Source organism: Schistocerca piceifrons, chromosome 2 (assembly GCF_021461385.2).
Source record: "Schistocerca piceifrons isolate TAMUIC-IGC-003096 chromosome 2, iqSchPice1.1, whole genome shotgun sequence".
Lineage (NCBI taxonomy): Eukaryota > Metazoa > Arthropoda > Insecta > Orthoptera > Acrididae > Schistocerca > Schistocerca piceifrons.
This window is the reverse complement of record NC_060139.1, coordinates 957,076,238-957,101,029: the sequence shown is the minus strand read 5'-3', so window position 1 is coordinate 957,101,029 and position 24,792 is coordinate 957,076,238. Positions and strand designations below refer to the sequence as shown.

The 24,792-nt window shown below is 44.3% G+C and overlaps 1 protein-coding gene across 1 annotated transcript in view; it reads right to left on the bottom strand.

The window, feature by feature from the left end:
• LOC124776021 (AF4/FMR2 family member lilli-like) overlaps positions 1-24,792 on the bottom strand; it is a 754,556-nt gene that overhangs the window by 30,743 nt on the left and 699,021 nt on the right. The window lies entirely within an intron of this gene.

Here is a 24,792-nt window from a genome sequence, read left to right as displayed (position 1 = left end):
AAGCTCGTATTTTTTTCACTAAATGGCAGTGGGGACCGGTGACTAACGATTTCCTGAAGTCAAGGAACACAGCTTCTACCTGTGTGCCGTTGTCTATACCGCTAAGGATCTCAAGGAGGAACAGAGATAGCTGAGTTTCAGAAGAGCTCTGGTTGCGGAATACATGTTGATTTTTATAGTTCTAAAGCATAAAACGTGTTCCATAATTCTGCAGCACATTGACGTACAAAACATGGGTCTATAATTGTGTGTACCGTTTTGTGTCCTACGCCCCTTCTTCAAAAAGAGAATGACTGGTGCTAGAAGGGGAGTAAGTTCTTTCGAATAATCTGTGTAGGAGCTTAAAGGTATTTCATTTAGTCCTGATGCCTGACCACTACCAAACAACTGAAGCTGCTTTTCGATTCCGCTGTCGGTTCGTATCAGTACTGCGTTCCAAAGGTGGGCCAACGCGCTTGTTCATGGACATGTTATTGAGTGCCGGATATTCATCAGTTAACCGTACTACTGTATAAACATAACTATCGAATACTTCTAGGTGGCAGTGCACTACAATATTGCATACAAATATCCACAACACTCAACAAAATTTCTCCTGCCACTTTGCACGCCACAAAGAGTGTTCCCTTGCCTGCCTCGAGGTGCCTGGCGCTGTTGCCATCACGTCAGTGTCAGAAATAATAAAATGCGAAAATCACTACCTACTTTACAGCGGTTAATAGTTTACAGAATAATGAAATTAAATATCTGTACCAGGGTATGGGTGCATTATTTACATACATCAGGTTGTATCTGTATGTGCATCAACTCGATGTCGTTCTTAAGGCCATGTCCTCACTCAAAACGGTCGAAAATTCGATTTTTTACTGAATTTTTGAAAGGTATATATGTCTTCAATGTTGGGACGAAAGAGTTTTTTAATCAGTACGTTACAGAAGTTTCTACAGTCCAGTGTTCGAAGCAGTGTCGCGGCAGCCGTAGCACGGTCTCAACCGGTGACGCCAGGCTCAGGCAGAAAACTTGTCGTGCCGTGACGCACGTTCACAAAAACATTTATATTGCGGTATGCATGCAGACCTATTCGCCGCAAAAGCTGACGAAGAACGCGTGCAGGCTACCGAACGCAGCATATCCAGCTCAGCCAGATCGGCTTTTCTCTCCAAGAAGAACAAGGGAATTGCTCTCTAGGAACAATTCGAGTTAGAGGAAGGATTGATATACGGTCCAGGAATTTCAGATTGAACGTAAGTAGCGAAAACACTTTTTTGGTCACGTTTTGGTCAAAATTGGTCGGAACATAATTTCTGGTGCGCCATATTGGACTAGCCGTTTTGAATTTTGAAAATATAACTTCAGATTTGTGTTCTGGGACATCAAAAATATATAGTAACATGCATTTGTTATGGAAATTTCACTCATAAAACGTAAAGAATTATTCCCTAAACTGTAAACCGGTTTTTTCTCAATAAACGATTTTTCAAAACTACGTGCAGCATAAAATGAAACAGTTCAACCTATTAACTTCTACCTTTGATCCCCGAAAAGAAAACACTTTTCTTGGGAGCTTGTACTTATAATGTACGAAGTTTGTTAATGTTAACTACTTTTTGTAAAGCTACACTATGTGACCAAAGTATCGGGACAACCCCAAGAACATACGTTTTTCATATTAGGTTCACTGTGCTGCCACCTACAGCCAGGTACTCCTTATCAGCGACCTCAGTAGTCATTAGACAGCGTGAGAGAGCAAAATGAGGCACTCCGCAGAGCTCACGGACTTCTAACGGGGTCAGGCGATTGGGTGTCACTTGTGTCATACGCCTGTACCCGAGATTTTCACACTCCTAAACATCCCTACATCCACTGTTTCCGATGTGATAGTCAAGTGGAAACGTGAAGGGACACGCACAGCACAACAGCGTACAGGCCGACCTCGTCTGTTGGCTGACAGAGACCGCCGACAGTTGAAGATGGTCGTAATGTGTAATAGGCAGACATCCATCCAGACCATCACACAGGAATTCCAAACTGACTCAGGGTCCACTGCAAGTACTGTGACAGTTAGGCGGGAGGGGAGAAAACTTGGATTTCATGGTCGAGCGGCTGCTCATGAGCCACACATCAGGCTCGTAAATGCCAAACGACGCCTAACTTGGTGTAAGGAGCGTAAACATTAGACGACTGAACACTAGACAAACGTTGCGAGGTGTAACGAATCACGGCACACAATGTGGCGATCAGATGGCAGGGTGGGGGTATGGCGAATGCCCGGTGAACGTCATCTGCCAGCGTGTGTAATGCCAAAAGTAAAATTCAGAGGCGATAGTGCTATGGTGTGGTCGTGTTTTACATGGAGGGGGCTTCCACCCCTTGTTGGTTTGCGTGGCACTATCACAGCACAGGCCTACATTGATGTTTTAACCACCTTATAGCTTCTCACTGTTGAAGAGCAATTCAGGGATGGCGACTGTAATGGATTGGCCTGCACAGAGCCCTGACCTGAATGCTGTAGAATACCTTTGGGATGTTTTGGAACGCCGACTTCGTCCCAGGCGTCACCGACCGACATTGATGCCTCTCCCTAGAGCAGCACTCCGTGAAGAATGGGCTGCCATTCCGCAAGAAACCTTCCAGCACCTGACTGAACGTATGCCTGCGAGAGTGGAAGCTTTCATCAAGGCTGAGGGTGGGCCAACACCATATTGAATTCCAGCACCGATGGAGGGGGCCACGAACTTGTAAGTCATTTACGGCCAGGTGTCCGGATACTTTTAATCACATAGCGTATAAATAGCGAAAAAATCCAAAAATCGAACTCAAAGTTTGAGTTAGCATAGTATCGTTAAATTTAACGTTATTTCATTGTGGTTAGGTATAAGCTCCCATAAATTTAATGTAGTATTTACTGATGTTATCCATTGTTGATTTCAGATAACTGCTGAAGGGTTACAATACACGCAGTCTGCTACTTCACACTCGCAGGCCCTTGATCAAACCATAATTACGGGCGCCATTTTTTTTTATTGAAAATCACAAATACAGTACATAGTATGATGAATCATAATTCCCAAACAGTTACTTTGTATATTTTTTCATTGTCTCAAAAAAATACCAAACTTTGTTCATTTGAATGAGAACCTGGCCTTAACAGATGGAAATCGTTTGGTGTGAGAGTAACTTCGAACGTATTCCAACGGAGTATTATACGACCAATACTTTTCACAATGCACGTAAATGACCTCGAGGATACCTGCGGAACTCCCATGAGACTTTTCACGATGGTTCTGTTGTTTGTAGGGAAGTTGCAACACTAGAAAAATGGTTCAGATGGCTCTAAGCACTATGGGACTTAACAAAAAAATGGTTCAAATGGCTCTGAGCACTATGGGACTTAACATCTGAGGTCATCAGTCCCCTACAACTTAGAACTACTTAAACCTAACTAACTTAAGGACACACACACACCCATGCCCGAGGGAGGATTCGAACCTGCTACCGCAGCAGCAGCGTGATTCCGGACTGTAAACACTAGACAAATTTGGCGAAATAAAAGAAGACCTGCTGAGGACCGATGATTACTCCAGGGATTGGCAACATGAACAACGATTTTTGTGCATAAATACACAGACAGACCTATTGTCGTATGATGATACGATTGCAGAATAATCACTGGAAGTAGTGACATCCATAAAATATTTAGAAATATGTGTCTGCAACGGTTTAAAGTGAAAATAATGGCAGGTAAATCAGATGCCGTACTGAGATTCATTGGAAGAAATCTCAGAAAGCGCAGTCCATCCACAAAGGAGGTAGGTTACAAAATGTTCGTTCGGTCAATACTTGAATACTGTTCGTCAGTCTTTGATGGAAAGAGAACAGCAGTTCGTTTCTTTACGAGTTTCTTGAGTCAGCGCGAAAGCGTCACGCAGGTGATCAGACGAAAGAAGAAATACCTGTACATCACGGTGTTGTTTACTGTTAAAGTTCCCAGAGCGCACGTTTCTGGTAGAGTCAACCGATGTACTGCTTCCTCCTACGCGTACCTCGCGTAAAGACCATGAAGGTAAAATTAGAGGGACTCGCTCTTACGCCGATGCTTACCAACAACCTTTCTCCCTACGAACCATTCGCAATTACAACAGGATGGAGGAAGAGACTGGCGCACAAAGTACTCTCCGCCATACACCACTAGTTGGCTGGTGGAGTACAGATGTAGATATGCGACGACTACTAGTGAGATGATAAGGAAAAGATACTGAATTACTTAGAATAATAAGATTGTAGCCACTACCTAGTTCCATTCTATTAATGATAGACTCGTTCGTATTCTTAATGTTCAACTTTATTGTGAAGCCATGAGCCAGACATTAACATAGAACATCTAAGACAAAAACAAACGCAAAGCAAAGAGTAAATGATTATGTGCACACTAGAGTCTTTGCCGCTGCCCCCGTACTGTGCACATGCAACTATTCGTCTGCGTGTTAAGTAACAGCGTCAGCTGGAATGCTGCAGAGAAGAGCGCGACTCACGTGTGGGTTTATTTCCGTTGGTCCCTGCTGAATGGGTTGTCGTCTCGTGTTTGCCGTCAGCTTCGTAGTAAAGGATACATATATACCAACATTTTGTTACGAAATTCAGATGAGAAGGGCGTAGAATTCACCGTACGGTAGCAATGAACGTCGCTGGTCTCCCATTGGTCGATGTTTCTAAAATATTTCTGAAGACAACGTCCTCTTTACTCCATTTAAAAGAAGGAACAAAAATAGGCAACATCGATACTGTGCAGAGTATCCGATCACGTCGGGGTCACCACTTTCTAGCCACTACGTAGGTCCATTCTGTTAATGATAGACTCTTTCGTATCCTTAATATTCAACTTTATTGTGAAGCCATGAACCAGACATTAACATACAACAACTAAGACAAAAACAAACACAAAGCAAAGAGTAAATGATTATGTGCACACTAGAGTCTTTGCCGCTGCCTCTGTACTGTGCACACGCAACTATTCGTCTGCGTGCTCCCACAACATTAAATGAGATGTATAACATCGTCCGTAGAATGTGATGGATTGTCTGTGGTATAGACAGCAGCAAAATTCCGAGTAATATTTGACTGCCTTTTCGAATGCAGTATTACCGGTATTCCTGCACTTAAGTAGCAGGACCTAACTCTTTGCTCACTTGCTTATGAAGTCAGTCCTGACATTTAGCTTTGCAGTAAGGTCACGCGTATTCGGCAGTGACGTACGCCGTTGCTATATATCGTATAGGCGGACCTTCAGTTCAGTCGCTGGCCGGGCAGGTTAGGAACTCTGCGTCCTACATTCGTATCTTTGCAGCCAGATAAGGGCGCCACTTACAACAGTCGCCAGAAACAAGTCTGCGTAACAACTGACACAGCGACCTTATGACAAACGATTTACTGCCTGACTGGAACAGAGAGACATTGGTAGCAAAGGCTCCCAAAATATTCTCAAATGATCCGTTTTCGATAACCCCACAGAATAACGTCAAGTCCTCCCAGTTATACCAGGTGTACCGGTATGAAATGAGCGTTAAGATACAAATGTGTCGATAGGGAACATTTATTGTGAACGAGCCTTAATTTTTTTTTGTTTGCTTGGTATGACATTTGTCAAAGACATTTAGTATACATCAAGTCATGGAACAAACAACATCATATGTATTCATCGTGTTAACAATGTCGAATTTTGTACCAGAAAGTGATGCTTTGCGGAAAGCATTAATTTTTTTGTTTTCATTTGAGAAAAAATGCTGCAGATTCGCATCGAATGCTTGTCGAGGCATATGGTGATCATGCACTATCAGAAGCAACATGCAAAAGATGGTTTCAACGGTTCAGAAATAATGATTTTGATGTAAGAAACGAAGAACGTGGAAGACCACCAAAAAAGTTCGAAGATGCCGAATTGCAAGCAATATTGGATGAAAGTGATACTTTGAGTCAGAAACAAATGGCAGCAAAGCTAAATGTTGCACAACAAACAATTTCTGACCGCTTGAAAGCTATGGGAAAGATCCAAAAGTGTGTAAAATGAGTGCCAAATGAATTGAATGAAAGACAGGTGGAAAACCGAAAAACCATTTGTCAAATTTTGCTTCAAAGACATGAAAGAAAATCATTTATGCATCGAATTGTTACTGGCGATGAAAAATGGATTTATTTTAAGAATCCTAAACGGGAAAAATCGTGGGTTAATCGGGGACAACCATCAACATCGACTGCAAAACCAGATCGGTTCGGCAAGAAGACAATGCTCTGTATATGGTGGGATCAGAAAGGTGTGGTGTATCATGAGCTTCTAAAACCTGGTGAAACTGTGAATACTAATCGATACAGACAACAAATGATCAATTTGAACTACGCATTGATCGAAAAAAGACCAGAATGGGCCAGGAGACATGGCAAAGTAATTTTTTACACGACAATGCACCTGCACACAGAGCAAAACCGGTTCAGTATACAATCAAAACACTTGGCTGGGAGCTGCTACCCCACCCGCCGTATTCACCAGACTTGGCCCCTTCCGACTATCATTTGTTTTCATCAATGGGACACGCATTGGTTGAGGAACACTTCGATTCCCACGAAGAAGCCGAAAATTGGGTGTCTGATGTATTTGCTTCAAAAGACGAACATTTTTATTGGCGTGGTGTTCACAAACTGCCAGAAAGGTGGTCAAAATGTATAGAAAGGAGTTCTAAATGTACACTACTGGCCATTAAAATCGCTACACCAAGAAGAAATGCAGATGATAAATGGGTATTCATTGGACAAATATGTTATACTAGAACTGACATGTGATTACATTTTCACGCAATTTGGGTGCATAGATCCTGAGAAATCAGTACCCAGAACAACCACCTCTGGCCGTAATAACGGCCTTGATACGCCTGGGCATTGAGTCAAACGGAGCTTGGATGGCGTGTACAGGTACAGCTGCCCATGCAACTTCAACACGATACCACAGTTCATCAAGAGTAGTGACTGGCGTACTGTGGAGAGCCAGTTGCTCGGCCACCATTGACCAGACGTTTTCAATTGGTGAGAGATCTGGGGAATGTGCTGGCCAGGGCAGCAGTCGAACATTTTCTGTATCCAGAAAGGCCCGTACAGGACCTGCAACATGCGGTCAAGCATTCTCCTGCTGAAATGTAGGGTTTCGCAGAGATCAAATGAAGGGTAGAACCACGGGTCGTAACACATCTGAAATGAAACGTCCACTTTTCAAAGTGCAGTCAATGCGAACGAGAGGTTACCGAGACGTGTAACCAATGGCACCCCATACCATCACGCCGGGTGATAAGCCAATATGGAGATGACGAATACACGCTTCCAATGTGTGTTCACCGCGATGTCGCCAAACACGGATGCGATCATCATGATGCTGTAAACAGAACCTGGATTCATCCGAAAAAAAAGACGTTTTGCCATTCGTGCACCTGGGTTCGTCGTTGAGCACACCATCGCAGGCACTCCTGTCTGTCATGCAGCGTCAAGGGTAACCGCAGCCATGGTCTCCGAGCTGATAGTCCACGCTGCTGCAAACGTCGTCGAACTGTTCGTGCAGATGGTTCTTGTCTTGCAAACGTTCCCATCTGTTGACTCAGTGATCGAGACATGGCTGCACGATCCGTTACAGCCATGCGGATAAGATGCCTGTCATCTCGACTGCTAGTGATACGAGGCCGTTGGGATCCAGCACTGCGTTCGGTATTACCCTCCTGAAACCAACGATTCCATATTCTGCTAACAGTCATTGGATCTCGACGGACGCGAGCAGCAATGTCGCGATACGATAAACCGCAATCGCGATAGGCTGCAATCCGACCTTTATCAAAGACGGAAACGTGATGGTATGCATTTCTCCTCCTTACACGAGGCATCACAACAACGTTTCACCAGGCAACGCCGGTCAACGGCTGTTTGTGTATGAGAAATCGGTTGGAAACTTTCCTCATGTCAGCACGTTGTAGGTGTCGCCACCGGCGCCAACCTTATGTGAATGCTCTGGAAAGCTAATCATTTGCATATCAGAGCCTCCGTACGAGCTCCAATCTCTCTGATTTTACCTTCCTGGTCTTTTCGTGAGATATGCGTGCGATGAAACAATATCTTGGTCGACTGTTCAAGGAACTTGCGCTCTCGGAACTGTAACGGTAAACCACTTCGTGATGCAGCACGCCTCTCTTGCAGTGTCTGCTAGTGGAGCTGGCTGAGCATCTCCGTGATGCTTTCGCGCTTACTAAACAAACCTGCAACGAAACGCGCTTCTCTTCTTTGGATCTTCTGTACTTCCTCTCCTACCTGGTACGGATCCAGACTGACGAGCATTATTTGTCGAACGAGCATTTTGCAAGCCTATCTTCCTGAAGATTTCAGTCTGGCCTCTGCCTTACCTGTGATTAGTTTTACGTGGTTGTTCCACTTTAAATCGCTCTTTGCGTATACTCCCACATATTTTATAAACATGGTTGCTTCCAGTGATTGTTCTGCGATCGTGTAATCATACAATAAAGGGTCCTGCTGACTAATGCCTAATTCGAAATACGTTGTATTTGTTTACGATGAGAGTCAAGCACCAATCACTGTATGAAGCGTCGGTCCTCTACAGGTAAAGCAAGACGAACTAGATGAGTCACGTTCTACCTTACCAGTTTTTATGGGCGGTGGCGCGTATGGCGTGAAACGACTGAAAGTAAACACCTTCCAACTAGGTGGGAGCATTATTTTCTGGGGAATGTTTTAGTGGCAATCGCTGAGCGATCTCGTCGTTCTGAAAGGGGCTATAGATTAATACCGATATGCATCTATCCTCGGGGGCCATGTCTACCTCTACTGGGTGGTCCATTGATCGTGACCGGGCCAAATACCTCAAGGTATAAGCGTCAAACGAAAAAACTACAAAGAACGAAACTTGTCTAGTTTGAAGGGGAAAATCGGATGGAGCTATGGTTGGCCCGCTAGGTCGCGCTGCCATAGGTCAAACGGATATCAACTGCGTTTTTTTAAACAGGAACCCCTATTTTTATTACATATTCGTGTAGTATGTAAAGAAATATGAATGTTTTAGTTGGACCACTTTTTTCGCTTTGTGGTAGATGGCGCTGTAATAGTCACAAATACAGGGCTCACAATTTTAGACAAACAGTTGTTAACAGGCAGGTTTTTTTAATTAAAATACAGAACGTAGGTACGTTTGAACATTTTATTTCGGTTGTTCCAATGTGACACATGTAAATTTATGAACTTATCATTTCTGAGAACGCTGTTACAGCATGATTACCTGTAAATACCACAATAATGCAATAAATGCTCAAAATGACGTCAGTCAACCTCAATGCATTTGGCAATACGTGTAACGACATTCCTCTCAACAGCGAGTAGTTCGCACTTCCGTAATGTTCGCACTTGCATTGACAATGCGCTGACGCATGTTGTCAGGCGTTGTCGGTGGATCACGATAGCAAATATCCTTCAACTTTCCCCACAGAAAGAAATCCGGGGACGTCAGATCCGGTGAACGTGCGGGCCATAGTATGGTGCTTCGACGACCAATCCACATGTCATGAAATTTGCTATTCAATACCGCTTCAACCGCACGCGAGCTATGTGCCGGACATCCATCATGTTGGAAGTACATCGCCATTCTTTCATGCAGTGAAACGTCTTGTAGTAACATCGGTAGAACATTACGTAGAAAATCAGCATACATTGCACGATTTAGATTGCAATCTATAAAATGGGGGCCAATTATCCTTCCTCCCATGATGCCGCACCATGCATTAACCCGCCAAGGTCGCTGATGTTCCACTTGTCGCAGCCATCGTGGATTTTCCGTTGCCTAATAGTGCATGTTATGCCGGGTTACGTTACCGCTGTTGGTGAATGACGCTTCGTCGCTAAATAGAACGCGTGGAAAAAATCTAACTGTACACGACGTTCAAAGTCGTCGCCATGAAATTCCTGGTGCATAGAAATATGGTAGTGGTGCAATCGATGTTGATGTAGCATTCTCAACACCGACGTTTTGGAGATTCCCGATTCTCACGCAATTTTTCTGTTACTGATGTGCGGATTAGCAGCGACCGCAGCTAAAACACCTACTTGGCATCATCGTTTGTTGCAGGTCGTGGTTGACGTTTCACATATGGCTGAACACTTCCTGTTTCCTTAAATAACGTAACTATCCGGCGAACGGTCCGGACACTTGGATGATGTCGCCCAGGATACCGAGCAGCATACATAGCACACGCCCGTTGGGCATTTTGATCACAATAGCCATACATCAACATGATATCGACCTTTTCCGCAATTGGTAAACAGTCAATGTTAACACGGGTAATGTATCACGAAGGAAATACCGTCCGCACTGGCGGAATGTTACGTGATACCACGTACTTAAACGTTTGTGACTATTAAAGCGCCATCTATCACCAAGCGAAAAAAGCAGCACAACTAAAACATTTATATTTCTTTACGTACTACACGAATATGTAATAAAAATGGGGGTTCCTATTTAAAAAAAACGTAGTTCATATCTGTTTGACCTACGGCAGCGCCATCTAACGGGCCAACCATAGAGCCATCTGGTTTCCCCCTTCAAGCCAGATGAGTTTCGTTCTTTGTAGTTTTTTCGTTTGATGCTTATTTCGTGAGATATTTGGCCCAGTCACTATCAATGGACCACCCTGTATATAGTTTTTTCTTCCCAGCACAATGGCATCTACCAGCAGGACAATGCAAAGTGTCACACTGGTCACAATGTACGTGCGTGGTTCGAAGAGCACCACGATGAGTTTACTGTACTCCCCTGGATACCAAACTCCCCGCGTATAAACCCAGTCGAGAATCTGTGGGACCACCTCGATTGGGCTGTCGCACCATTATTCCTCAACTGAGAAGCCTAACGCAGCTGGCTACGGTTATGGAGTCGGCATAGCTGCGCTTCCCTGTCGGTACCTTCGGGAACCTGACTGACTCTCTTCGAGCACATCTCGCAGCGGTCTTCACTGCAAAAGGTGGTTATTCAGGCGTTTGATAGGTGATCAGATTAATGTAACTGGACGGTGAATCACAAAGAACTGCTTACAGTATGCACAAGGGGGGAATTTTGCAGACCTCAGCAAGTCATTATACTGTTCACGACACATCTGGAGGACGGAGGTCCAACTTTACCGAAGTGACCAAAAGGACCTATTCTGAATTAAAAGGTAGAAACTGATGTCACTATTGGAAATGATCAGTAGAGCTGTGCTACAGCCAGGAGATGATTCTAGCCCAAGGACTTAGACAAATTTGGAGCATACACACTCACCAAACTATTCTGGACACAGCTACCACTGTTACAGGAGATTTTCGTCAGCTGATGGGCGGCGGTTTCACTCTGTAAATGATAAATCCTGTGCTGTTTTATCTAATGACCGGAATAAACTGCGATTTAACGATGATTTGAAAAGATGGAAAATCTGGACGCCTCTCCAGCTCTGTGTGATTTTTTATTCAATTAATATCGTGTACTGTGCGTACGTGCATAAGAAATATCCGATAAACTGACCCCAGACTTTCAATTCCACGAACACCACTGTCGTCATTAGAAGATACCGCTCACTCTTACCTTCGTCATCCGACAGCGAGGTACTAATCCCCTGCCTTCCAAGTCCTTGATATTAATACTGAGGGGTATCAACGTCCATCTGCCAGATGGAGGGCAAAGGTAGGTGAAACCTTCTGTCTATTCAACTGAATGCAGACATAACGCGTCCGGGATACGACAAACCTTCCCTCCCTTCACTCTGCATCTTCTCAGTGCACGTCCTCCAAATTTTAGTCGGTGTTAAGGTTTCTGTTTAAGACCTTCCACCTTCCCACGCCGTCTTTTACTTATAATTTTCACTTATTTGTTTTCTAAATTTAATAGCGAAGAAGTCAAATTCAACCAGCCCACCAAAACGGCTTCACCAAACGTGTTCTTTCTTTTGGTTTCCTGAATCCGAATGAGATAGCATTGCAAAAATTGGACAAAGGACGGTAATAAGGATCGAAGCCAAGCCAAAGGCTGGGAAGTCTTATGCCCTATCATCTATGCTAAGAGAACAACTGACACTCATTGTATCTGGGCATATGTAATGTTTCTGACTACGCTCTACAATTTAAAGGTTTATGACTGAAGGGCAGATGTACTTGACAGCGCTAATAGCAGGAATGACTGTGTTTTTTTTCCTGTCTGCAACACCTCCGGTTAATGAATATGGAGTCGAAAACTCCTGGAAAAATGTGGCACCACTGTGTATCTCAAAACACAATCTGCCAGTTCAGCCAGTTAGGTGAATATGTTAAGTTTCATGGCTCTGTGCCCTATGGGACTTAACATCTGAGGCCATCAGTCCCCTAGACTTAGAACTACTTAAACCTAACTAACCTAAGGACATCACACACATCCATGCCGGAGGCAGGATTCGAACCTGCGACCGTAGCAGCTGCGCGGTTCCTGACTGAAGAGCCTAGAACCTCTCGGCCACAACGGTCGGCTAAGTTCCATAAACCAATTAGAAATAACATTAATAAAATCATGCAGACGTAACTAGAGACTCATTTTGTGTCTAGACTTTAATTTTAATTTTCTGTCAGATAGTTTTGACGGGGTAGAAAAAGTTCTGGATTATTTTCTAGAGTGTAGTACCCAACGAGGATTGAAGGTCATTGTGAAACAAACATTAACAACGTGCTTCTAAAATGAAGTATCTTTACTGAGTTAAATGTTAAAAGATAATGACTTGTTTTTTATATTTTTATAACATTTATTGCTGCAGGTCACGAATTTTCTTTATTTGTTTTCCGCACTACGTTGGCAGGAAATAATATTCAGATTTAGGATTATGCAAAAAAGGTTAAATAACATGTTAGCAATGTTCTGTGTTCTACCTAGGCCAAGATTTCAACACCAGGTATACAGAGCCCATTATGGCTTACACATACAATATGGGAAATAGTAGCACGCATACGTAGCACAAAAAATGAAGACTAAAATTTTAAAGTACTCCGCCAACTAAATAAAGATCATATAAGGTGATGGTGGTGCTGGTAAGTTCCTATGGGTCCAAACTGCTGAGGCATCGGTCCATAGGCTTATACACTACGCAGTATAACTTAAAGTAACTAACGATAAGGACAACACACACACACATACACACCCATGCCCCTGGGAGGACTCGAATCTCCGACGGGGGCAGCCGCGCGAACCGTGGCAAGGTGCCCTTAGAGCTAGCGACCACTCGCGGCTATCGTAAAATGTATCCGTTTGAAGAAGTCGAGATATATTTATTTAACATGAAGATAAAATACTAATTCCAAAACTCAAAAGTGGTTTATTGAATTTCGTCAGATGCTTCGAGTATATCCATAAAGAAGCTAAATAAAATGATGTCGTCTACGACGATGATGTTGGAAAGTTGGCACAACGCCATGACAAATGTCTGGAGCGGCGACTATGTAGAGAAGTAGGTGGAAGGTGTATGTAGCTAATTATTGGACATAAAACATTTTTGATTTTCACTGTGGCTTCCATTTCACGACTGATCGGATCTTAATAATAGTCCTCGTACGTGTCCTGACAGGCCTGTCCCTTAGTGCCACTACGCCAGGACGCGTATGACGAATAGAAAGCCGGAGAGATGCTCTATCCACTGATACGTGTTATTTTTCTGTATTTCTTGTAATGGTCGCGCGATCGCCTAAAACCCCGGAGGTACTTGCGAATAACCATGAATTCTGTGGACGACTTGTGCATCATATCTCTGTTGATAATGTGTAACATATTTGCGATTGTTTGTTTATGTATGTTTCTGTTTTTAGTGCTTACTGTGGACTATGGACTATGAGACTGATACATCATATGACAATTTCTACGTAAGAAGACAAGGAGAAGTCCGTGACTAAAAGTTATTTCCAAATTCGCCATTTTCTATACGGAAAGAAACATCACTTTACAAAATTACTCTTCTTTATACTTTAGTAGCGTTGCCAGACTAGTTCAGTAGATTACACATCGCAAATTTCACTCGTAAAAGTCTCATAGTATACAAAAAATGCTCTTAATAATGGGAATTATTTCTGAAAACACGTGTGCGGAAAATAATAAAGAAATAAAATCGTGACCAGTAGCATTATTTTACAACAAGCAGAACCATCGTTTCTACAAAAAAAGGTTCAAATGGCTCTGAGCACTATGGGACTTAACATTTGAGGTCATCAGTCCCCTAGAACTTAGAACTACTTAAACCTAACTAACCTAAGGACATCACACACATCCATGCCCGAGGCAGGATTCGAACCTGCGACCGTAGCGGTCGCGCTGTTCCAGACTATAGCGCCTAGAACCGCTCGGCCAACCTGGCCGGCCATCGTTTTTACAGTCACAGGCTTTCGACAACCATGCCGTAGTGGTTAAAACTATAATAAATGATTTATCTGATAGTGATGATCGAACGTTATCTAAAAAACCACCCATAAACTTAGGTTCAGAACATAAAGGAAAAGTATTTTCCAAGCTATGGCACGGTCATACCGAAACAACACTGGGAAGAGATTTGAAAAGAAGAAAATGTAGAACAAAAGTTAATGATTCCTTAAACATATTTGTAAAGAAAGTGTTCTCTTTTCTCCAGAACAGACTAGAGGAACCATAAGCAGGGACACGAAATGTATGGCATGAACCAGACGCTCTCGATCGTGACGCCTTCGTGATGAAGATGAATACAGTGTCAAAATGTGGGTGTCAGAAAGCCTTAACGAGATACTGCAATGTGAACGTGTCTCCCTGAAACTGGATGTTTTGATCCTGTACATCGGGAGAGTGTTTATGAGCTGTTTCCCTTAGCTAAAACAATGTTAATGGAATCACTTATCTTGATAGATTACAAAAGTGTATTTCTCAACTGAAATATGACGCACCTATGTACTGGTATAACTCTGCACAGAACTGAGTAAATGACAATGTCTCAAGCGATGGGTTGAGCAAGAAGTATCGAATAACACGGCATGGGTTCTATGTTTCCACGTCTGTCCCATCTGACAACATGTTATTACCGAGCGAGGTGGCGCAGTGGTTCGACACTGGACTCGCATTCGGGAGGACGACGGTTCAATCCCGCGTCCGGCCATCCTGATTTAGGTTTTTCCGTGATTTCCCTAAATCGCTCCAGGTAAATGCCGGGATGGTTCCTTTCAAAGGGCACGGCCGACTTCCTTCCCCATCCTTCCCTAATCCGATGAGACCGATGACCTCGCTGTCTGGTCTCCTTCCCCACAACAACCAACCAACCAACAACATGTTATTTCTTTCCAAAGTACACAAATTGCTAGCCTATCTACTGGATGTCATCAGTTATTAATGTAAATCAAAATACTTAAACATTACATTAAGAAATGAGTAAGCACTCTACGGAGAATTTAGATCGTCCTGTTTAAACAAGCTCTGATTTCAAGATCACTCTCATATTTGATATTTTACTGAATACAAGCACATCAGAATGCGAGACCAAGAGTATCACAGCTTTTGGCCTTACGGTAGTGCAGTCAGTGTGGTATCGTTTTCGCTACGTGGGGCTTTAAGCGGATTTTCAGTTCGGTAACTGTACTGCAGCCGTCAGTGTCAATTGTTATATCAAAGAAAAAATGGTATTCCGTGCGGAGAGTTTTACTTTTTCTTTGTGGTCGCACAACTAGTGACATGAAGCTTAAATTTTTAACGAGTGCTCTCTCCTAATTCAATTCAGTGCCCATTACAAACTTCAACAACTTTACTTGGCGTAATTTATCTGCACGATCGCGAAGTAAATATCCTTCTGAAACGTTTCTCGCAATAAGCACGCTACCTCGGAAATTCGCGAACTCCTTAGACATGCAAATCTGAGGAAATTACCCGTACGACGTGGAACTGTAATTACATGGCATACTTCTAATGACCGTTGTGAATTCACAACCCGCACGTTGCGTGTTACTGCAGCATTGTTACATACTTGAGAATATCATATTTTCTCTATGACATAAGCTACTTTTATTATAGTACTTAGTTTCGTCCAGATATATTTCTTAAACCTATATCATTTGGGGCTTTTGTGTAGTGCAGATTAGAAACCGAAGCATTACTCGAGCTTAAGCTGCTGAAAAATGTTTTGCACCGTTCAAATGGCTCTGAGCACTATGGGGCTTAACTTCTGAGGTCATCAGTCCCCTAGAACTTTGAACTACTTAAACCTAACTAACCTAAGGACATCACACACATCCATGCCCGAGGCAGGATTTGAACCTGCAACCGTAACGGTCGCGCGGTTCCAGATTGTAGCGCCTAGAACCGCACGGCCACAACGGCCGGCTTTTGCACCGTGTTTGTATCTGTATACGCTTGCGTTCTTAGATTGAAGTGGTGTAGGGTGTCAAAGAATGAACGTTACGAATTTTTTAAAATTATTCATTTGTGCATACGGTCATATATATGGTATTAATTGTATCTGCGGTTTCTACATCGTACAAAGACATCATTAGATCTGAATCCGTTACAGAGCAGTTCGTCAACGAAGCAGAAGAGAGGTTGCAGTGATACTTCATTTCGCTGCCCACGATGCTTATCAACTTTAATACTACATAGTAGCGAAAGTTCAGTTAATAATAAATTATTGTTTACTAGGCTTGAAAATACGCGATCGAAAATTTCAATTTCGTTGATGCAATTTGCATAGAGATCGTAACAATAGTTTGATTTCTAAGCAGTTTTGGAGATGGCGAAGCAGCAGAATTCAAAAATGAACTCGGTAGATATGTTTCTTATGGTTTCGAAACGGCCTGGCGAGTAGCTGCGACATTTGTGTTGGCGGAAACAGTTTCACGTGGAGATGCGAAGGTGGCTTCTCGAACCTTCTGGAATGTTGACGTATAGCTACACTTCTGGTGAAAAGAAAAGTAAGACGTACTGTGTGTGAAGTCCGTCCAGAGTAATGGACCCACCCATCCCCCCCCCCCCTCTCACACACACACACACACACACACACACACACACACACACACACCGCTCCAACACACACACACGTGTATCTATATATACCATTGCTCACTTCTCTTACAGTATGAGCGTCCTTATTTAAGATAATCATTAGTGCACATGAGTTGTTATTAAATTAGTTGGGTGTTGTGTTCTGAATTTTACTTCTACTGGTTTTTACCATTGCCCACTGTTCTTATAATGTTTGTAATTGTGGCTTACTGTCTAGTCTGATCCTATGAACAAACGTCCATTTGTGTCAGCTGTATTAGTAGGTAATTTTGCTGATGAAGACGTTTTGCTCTTTCTTTTCGTTCGTCTATGCTTGGCAAATGTAGGTGAAGGCAAATCCACTGGAGAGCACGAAATCAACTGACGCTAAACTGTCATTTTCAAATTGTAAAATTTTGTTATCTGTTTAGTTGTATGCGTTGAAGCTCTCATATTTGCTAAAGGGGTGTTTAAGAATAAAGTAAGCATAAGGTATTTATGAATAAATGTTTTTTCTCGTCAAAATATGCTTTGATTATGTACCCATCACCCTGACCACTCCCAGCTCCTAGCTAGCTATAATGTTTCACGATTCATACTACCAGATGAGATATTTTTACAATAATCCACTGTCCAGTCTCAGTCCGAGTTTGTGTCGCAGGTGTAATTTACTATGTCGTCTGGTCCACAGGGGAAAACGCACGTGTCGTTTACTGCAGTGCCCCATGTTCAACACTGTGCGTTGTATGGTGTCCTCTGAAACCATTGCGACTGCCCCAGCATTGTCGTTAGATCTCAAACCTCCGACATCCACGTTCTCTGATGATGCGCGGACGTCCAACACCTTGTCACCATGTAAGGTGGTTATAACTTCGCACCTTACAAGCACCCATCCACATACTTTGCAATAATCTACAAACACGTTTAGGTATCATGTGATAGGTTGTACGTCGTAAATATGAATATATAAAGGAGACTGACATTGTCATATACGCCTTGTAAATAACTGTTAACGCTTATTGAATGAAAGGTAACGGAGTGTCTTTACTATCAAAACGGCGTAATGAATGATTGCCTGTACTAGCAGAGGTTGGAACGACAGTGGAAATGAAACGGCAGGCGGAACTCAAGCCCTGGGTGGAAGGCCCACACAGGTGTGGTGGTTGGTTCTGAGCACTATAGGACTTAACATCTGAGGTCATCAGTCCCCTAGACTTAGAACTACGTAAACCTAACTAAACTAAGGACATCACACACATCCATGCCTGAGGCAGGATTCGAACCTGCGACCGTAGCGGTCGCGCGGTTCCAGACTGAAGCGCCTAGAACCGCTCGGCCACACCGACCGGCAGGTGTGGTGGTTCAGCTCCACACAGGAAGTGCCAAGACGGACAGTTTGGACACCTGAGCGCGAAGACACAATACAGGGGCGACCGGCCGCTATCGGCCGCTACTGTAATGGGGCCTGAAGGATAACTGGATAATATTTCCGAACTCTGCAAATCTTGGACTTAGGTGAGAGGAACGAAGAAGCCGCACCTCGGAAACCACGCAGGCTGGGTTATTTCCAAGGTATTTTACTCACAAGCGTACCATTGTATGAGTATAGGTATTTCCTCGCAAACTTTCCGCGCTGAACGACAAAAGGCTAAAATATGGTTGGTCGGCGTTCGGGAGAATCCGTAGAGAGGGAGAAAATTCCGTGGTTTCGGGAATATGATTCGTTTTCGGAATTACGACTGTGGGGAGCTGAGCCACTGTGGGGAGCTGAGCCTTGCTGGGAAGCTAGTGGCGGAGAGACGAGGTCTTCCGTTGTGAGCGCCCATGTGTGACGGTCGCTCGATATTAGCGTTGTTGGTACAGAAGGACTTGCTGTCTTTGCTCTTAGGAGAATTTATAGTTAGAACAGTTCGGCACTGTACTGTTGCGAACCTATACGATTCTGGACTTCTCCTCCGGGTTGGAAGTCGTTTTTGAGTACGCAGCGTTCAGTAATTGAGAGCACTTCCTCTGCCTATACGTACTTACGTTAAGACGTTATCTGAACTCCGTCCTTGTGGCTGGGAGTTCGCGTTTCTCGTCTGTAGAACACGGAGAGGAGAAGACAGTATATTAGTCAGAGGATCGCCTTCTGCCGTCCTAGTGTTTGAAAGAGTTTATTTGTGGCTGGAGTTCTTCCATCGTCGTAGACCAGTACGAGAACCATCACTTCGACGCACCGGACGCAGTACATACGGTGATATCGCAAATTGCTTCGGCTTATTGGGACTATAAAAGCTAAACAGCTGTGATCACGTTAGTTTATTTCCACTGAGGTTTCCCACCACCGTAGATCATCTTCGAAAGTAGTGTCTTCTAGTATCTGGTAGGGAGATGACATCAGTCATTTCGCGTTATTAGATCACGTAGTCATAATAAGGGGCAGAGTTGGGCAATTGATTAGTAATTTTACTTAGGAAATGTAAACTTTGTAATACAAAGGTTTTCTTAATCTACAATAAATATATAAGCAGGAACTACGTTTTTCATTTAGTTGTATTAGTTGACTTAATGATTCATTTATGTTTACGTTGTAATTTATATGTTAAAAATCCATTAAGAGATCCTAAGATCTGCTTCGGGGGGTAGTCAGACAGGGCCAAATCTTCATTTTAGCGATTATTGTTTTCCGTTGCGCACATTCATTTTACACCCGCCTGGAGTAGCATTATGGAACCAAATCAAGGTTTCACCGTCCTCCAATAGATGCCAGCAACACTGGCTCGCGAACAGACGACCAGCTTCTCGCTTTCGAGTTGCTCAGTCTCAGGCTAAAGGCCATAACAAGCTGCCCTTTGTCGAAGTCGCTAACGTCAGTGGATTTCCCCATTAGCGACACGTATAGTCGCTAGAAAGATTCCCACTCGTCTCTGCTCCGTTTGTTTACTTTCCCTATCGCGTCACGTGGCAGCATTCAGTCTCGCTGTGGGCAGTGCTCATGACGTTTTGGCTCAGCAGGGTAGCCTACACAGAGGTGAAAAAAGTCGTGGGTTAGCGAAATGCGCATAGATTGATGGCGGGAGAATCGCGTAAACGAGGTATAAAAGGATACTGCAAGGGCGAAGTTGTCATTTGTACTCAGGTGATTCGTGTGAAACGGTTTCCGACGTGATGGGCCCCATGACGGAAATTAACAGACTTTGAGCGCGGAATGGTCATTGGAGCTAGACGCATGGGACATTCCATTTTGGAAATCATTTGGTAATTCACTATGAATGGTTGTTGGAGCTAGAAACATGGGAAATTCCACCTCGGAAATCGTTTGCGAGTTCAGTATTCCGAGACCCACCGACTCAAAAGTGTGTCGAGAATATCAAATTTCAGGCATTATCTCTCACCACGGGAGACTCAGTGGTCGAAGGCATTCAGTTAGCGACCGAGAGCACCGGCGTTTGTGTAAAGTTTTCAGTACTAACAGGCAAGAACGCTGCGTGAAATGTGGCTTTAAACTGCCCCCTGAGTTGCGAGGCAAAAGGTCACACCTGCAGGCGACCAACTCACTCTAAAGCACATTGCATTAATACATTTGCAAATACAGATACATAACATATACAATATACATGCCATATACATAATATTTGCATGAAATACGTTTGTCTTCGAATGTGGTGGGTGCGCCTGTAACAGTCTTATGTTGGTATCGCGCTTGCATCAGTCCTATGTTGGCACTGCAACTGTGGCGCATGCGCAGTCGCGTGTATTTCAGCAGTAGCACGGCAGTTGCTTAGCGAAGTTCGTCACACGTCACTAGTGGTCGTTACGACATTTTCCATAAACAATTTGGTAAAGTAGATTTACATTTGAAACAGGTGCAGTAACCTATAGTTACAACATGTGCTAACATTAAATTACAAGTTCTTATTGTTCATTGTCTCTTTCACACAGTGTTGTGCTTGTAATGTCTTTTTCTTTCAGATATAATGTTCTTTGCACTAGTTTGTACGTCATCTGATAGAAGACTGGAAAATTCCCATTTTACACCATGAGTTCGTGAAGCCATGGAAGCAGGACCGCGGACTGGCGTCGTTCCTCGTTCAACCAGGTAAGTGTGTCTGTCTTTTTCGACAACGGTATGGTCCCTGAGGACCCGTCCAAAATTCCTCCACCTGTCGAGGAACGTACGACGAACGTATCCGTTATGACAAGACGACGAAATATGGTGTTAATGAACTAAGGCAGCAGACGATCGATGCGAGTGCCTTTGCTAACAGCACGCCATCGCCCGCAGTGTGTCTCCTGGGCTCGTGACTGTATCGGTTGGACCCAAGACTACTGGAAAACCGTGGCCTACTCAGATGAGTCCCGAATAAAGTTGGTGAGAGCTTATGGTAGGGTTCGAGTGTGGTGCAGACACCACGATGTCATGTACCATAGTTGTCAACAACGCAGTGCCAAAGCTGGTGGTGGCTGCGCTTGGTGTGGGCTGTGTTTCCACGTAATGGACCGAGTCCCTTGGCCCAGCTGAACCGATCATTCACTGGAGAACATTTGCAGCCATTCATGGGCTTGAAATTTCCAAACAACGAGGCAGTTTCTATGGATGACAACTGCACAATGTCACCGGGTCTCAATTGTTAGCAGTTGGTTTCAAGAACATACTGGCCAATTCAAGTGAGTGATTTGGCCACCCGGATCGCACGACATGAAATCTCATCGAACATTTATGGTACATAATCTAAATGTCAGTTCGAGCACAAAATTGTGCACCCAACAGTTTTGGAATTATGGGCGGCTACAGAGGCAGCATGGTTCAGTATTTCTACAGGGGAATCCCAACGACGTGTCGAGTCCATGCCACGCGGAGTGTTTGCACTATATCAGGAAAGAGGAGGTCCGACATGATATTAGGTGGTGTCCCATGACTCATGTGACCTCAGTGTACAAAATAATAATTAGCTTAGTTTTAAGAATTAAAAACAAGACATTTTCACTGTAGATTCCTACCCCTTCTCTTTCTTGAAAGCAGAGTTCCTGCTACACTACTAGCCATTAAAATAGCTACAACACGAAAATAACGCTCTACAGACGTGAAATTTAACCGACAGGAAGAAGATGCTGTGATATGCAAATGATTACCTTTTCAGAGCATTCACATAAGGTTGCCGACGGTGGCGACACCTACAACGTGCTGACATGAGGAAAGTTTCCAACCGATTTCTCATACACAAACAGCAGTTGACCGGCGTTGCCTGGTGAAACGTTGTTGTGATGCCTCGTGTAAGGAGGAGAAATGCGTACCATCACGTTTCCGACTTTGATAAAGTTCGGATTGTAGCCTATCGCGATTGCGGTTTATCGTATCGCGATGTTGCTGCTCGCGCTCGTCGAGATCCAATGACTGTTAGCAGAATATGGAATCGGTGGGTTTAGGAGAGTAATAAGGAACGCCATGCTGGATCTCAACGGCCTCGTATCACTAGCAGTCGAGATGACAGCCATCTTATCCGCAGGGCTGTAACGGATCGTGCAGCCACGCCTCGATCCCTGAGTCAACAGATGGGGACGTTTGAAAAACAACAACCATCTGCACGAACAGTTCGACGACGTTTGCAGCAGCACGGACTATCAGCTCGGAGACCATGGCTGCGGTTACCGTTGACGCTGCATCACAGACAGGAGCGCCTGCGATAGTGTACTCAACGACGAACCTGGGTGTGCGAATGGCAAAACGTCATTTTATCCGATGAATCCAGGTTCTGTTAACAGCATCATGATGGTCGCATCCGTGTTTGGCGACATCGCGGTGAACGCGCATTGGAAGCTTGTATTCGTCATCCCCATACTGGCGTATCACCCGGCGTGATGGTATGGGGTTCCATTGGTTACACGTCTCGGTCACCTCTTGTTCGCATTGACGGCATTTTGAACAGTGGACGTTACATTTCAGATGTGTTACGACCCGTGGCTCTACCTTTCACTCGATCCCTGCGAAACCCTACATTTCAGCAGGACAATGCACGACCGCATGTTGCAGATCCTGTACGGGCCTTTGTGGATACAGAAAATGTTCGACTGCTGCCCTGGCCAGCACATTCTCCAGATCTCTCACCAATTGAAAACGTCTGGTCAATGGTGGCCGAGCAACAGTCTCGTCACAATACGCCAGCCACTGCTCTTGATGAACTGTGGTATCGTGTTGAAGGTGCAGGGGCAGCTGTATCTGTACACGCCATCCAAGCTCTGCTTGACTCAATGCCCAGGCGTATCATGGCTGTTATTACGGCCAGAGGTGGTTGTTCTGGGTACTGATTTCTCAGGATCTATGCACCCAAATTGCGTGACAATGTAATCCCATGTCAGTTCTAGTATATTTGTCCAATGAATACCCGTTTGTCATCTGCATTTCTTCTTGGTGTAGCAATTTTAATGACCCTTTTGTTGTCGACTTGTAACCTTTCCCCTATCCTTGCCCTCGCCGTGACGCTCCACATACGTGACGGCATTGTTTGGCTCTTGCTCTGCCAGGGACACCGAAATGCGACTGCAATCGCGTTGCCGGCGACTCGCTGTGAGATGAATGCATGTGTTTGCGTCCCGTGTCCCTGCGGCCATGCACTGTCGCACGGTCGCCCACGCATCCCAGATACGAGTCTGGCCGTAAAAGCCGCGCCGTCCGCGACACTCGGACATGCTGACCAACAGGAGTACCTCCTAAGACAGTGGGAAGCAGAGTCAGCTACTCGGACTGTGCAGATGCATCTCTGTTATTAGATTTAGGAGCGTTCAAACTTTGCTGACTGGAGATCAATTTGGACCTTAGTTCAGAAATGATTCCAGGTCACGTATTCGCTGTGTTGTGTAAGATTAAGCTTGGATCAAACTAGGAACCCCTATACCCTGTTCTTGAAAGAAACGAACTTTCATGTAGAAAACAGCATCATTTTAAGAAAAACTAACGAGCGATGCTGCGCGAAGGTTAGCACAGTGGACTCGCATTCGGGAGGATTACTTTTCAAACCAGCATCCTGCCATCCCGATTTAAGTTTTCCGTGATCTCCCTAAATCGCTTCAGGAAAATGCTGGGATGGTTCCTCTGAAAGGGCACGGCCGACTTCCTTCCCCATCCTTCCTTAATCCGACAGGACCAATGGCCTCGCTGTTGGGTCGCCTCTCCCGAATCAACCAACCAACCTTAAGTAAAAGTAGTTTTGTTAATGACGTCGTACTGCACAAGTTGACCCATCATAGCACAACGGTGGATTTCGATAGGAACGCTGCTACATTCTTCTCCGATGGATGTCTATCAGTGTTTATCCATCGGCAGCCAAGAAAAGAATGACAGCATGAGGGTCCTGCCTGGAAATTTGTGGTAAGGTCTTATGGGACCAAACTGCTGAGGTCATCGGTCGCTAAGCTTACACAAAACTTAAATAACTTACGCTAAGGACAACACACCCATGCCCGAGGGAGGACTCTAACCTCTGACGAGGGAAGCCGCGCGGACCGTGACAAGACGCCTCTGACCGCTCGGCTACCACGCGCGGCTGGTCCTGTTTGGACGCATTTGGTAATGACGTCGTCATAGTTCACGTTTCTGCATTTAACGCATGCCCGTCGGAAAACACGAGTGCCACAATTATCCTCTGCCCAAATGCGGTGCTTATATACCCGCATCGGAGTTAGCCTACGTCGCATATACACTGACGACCCACAACATTATGAACCACCTGCTTAACAGTTTGTCCATTTTTGGCACG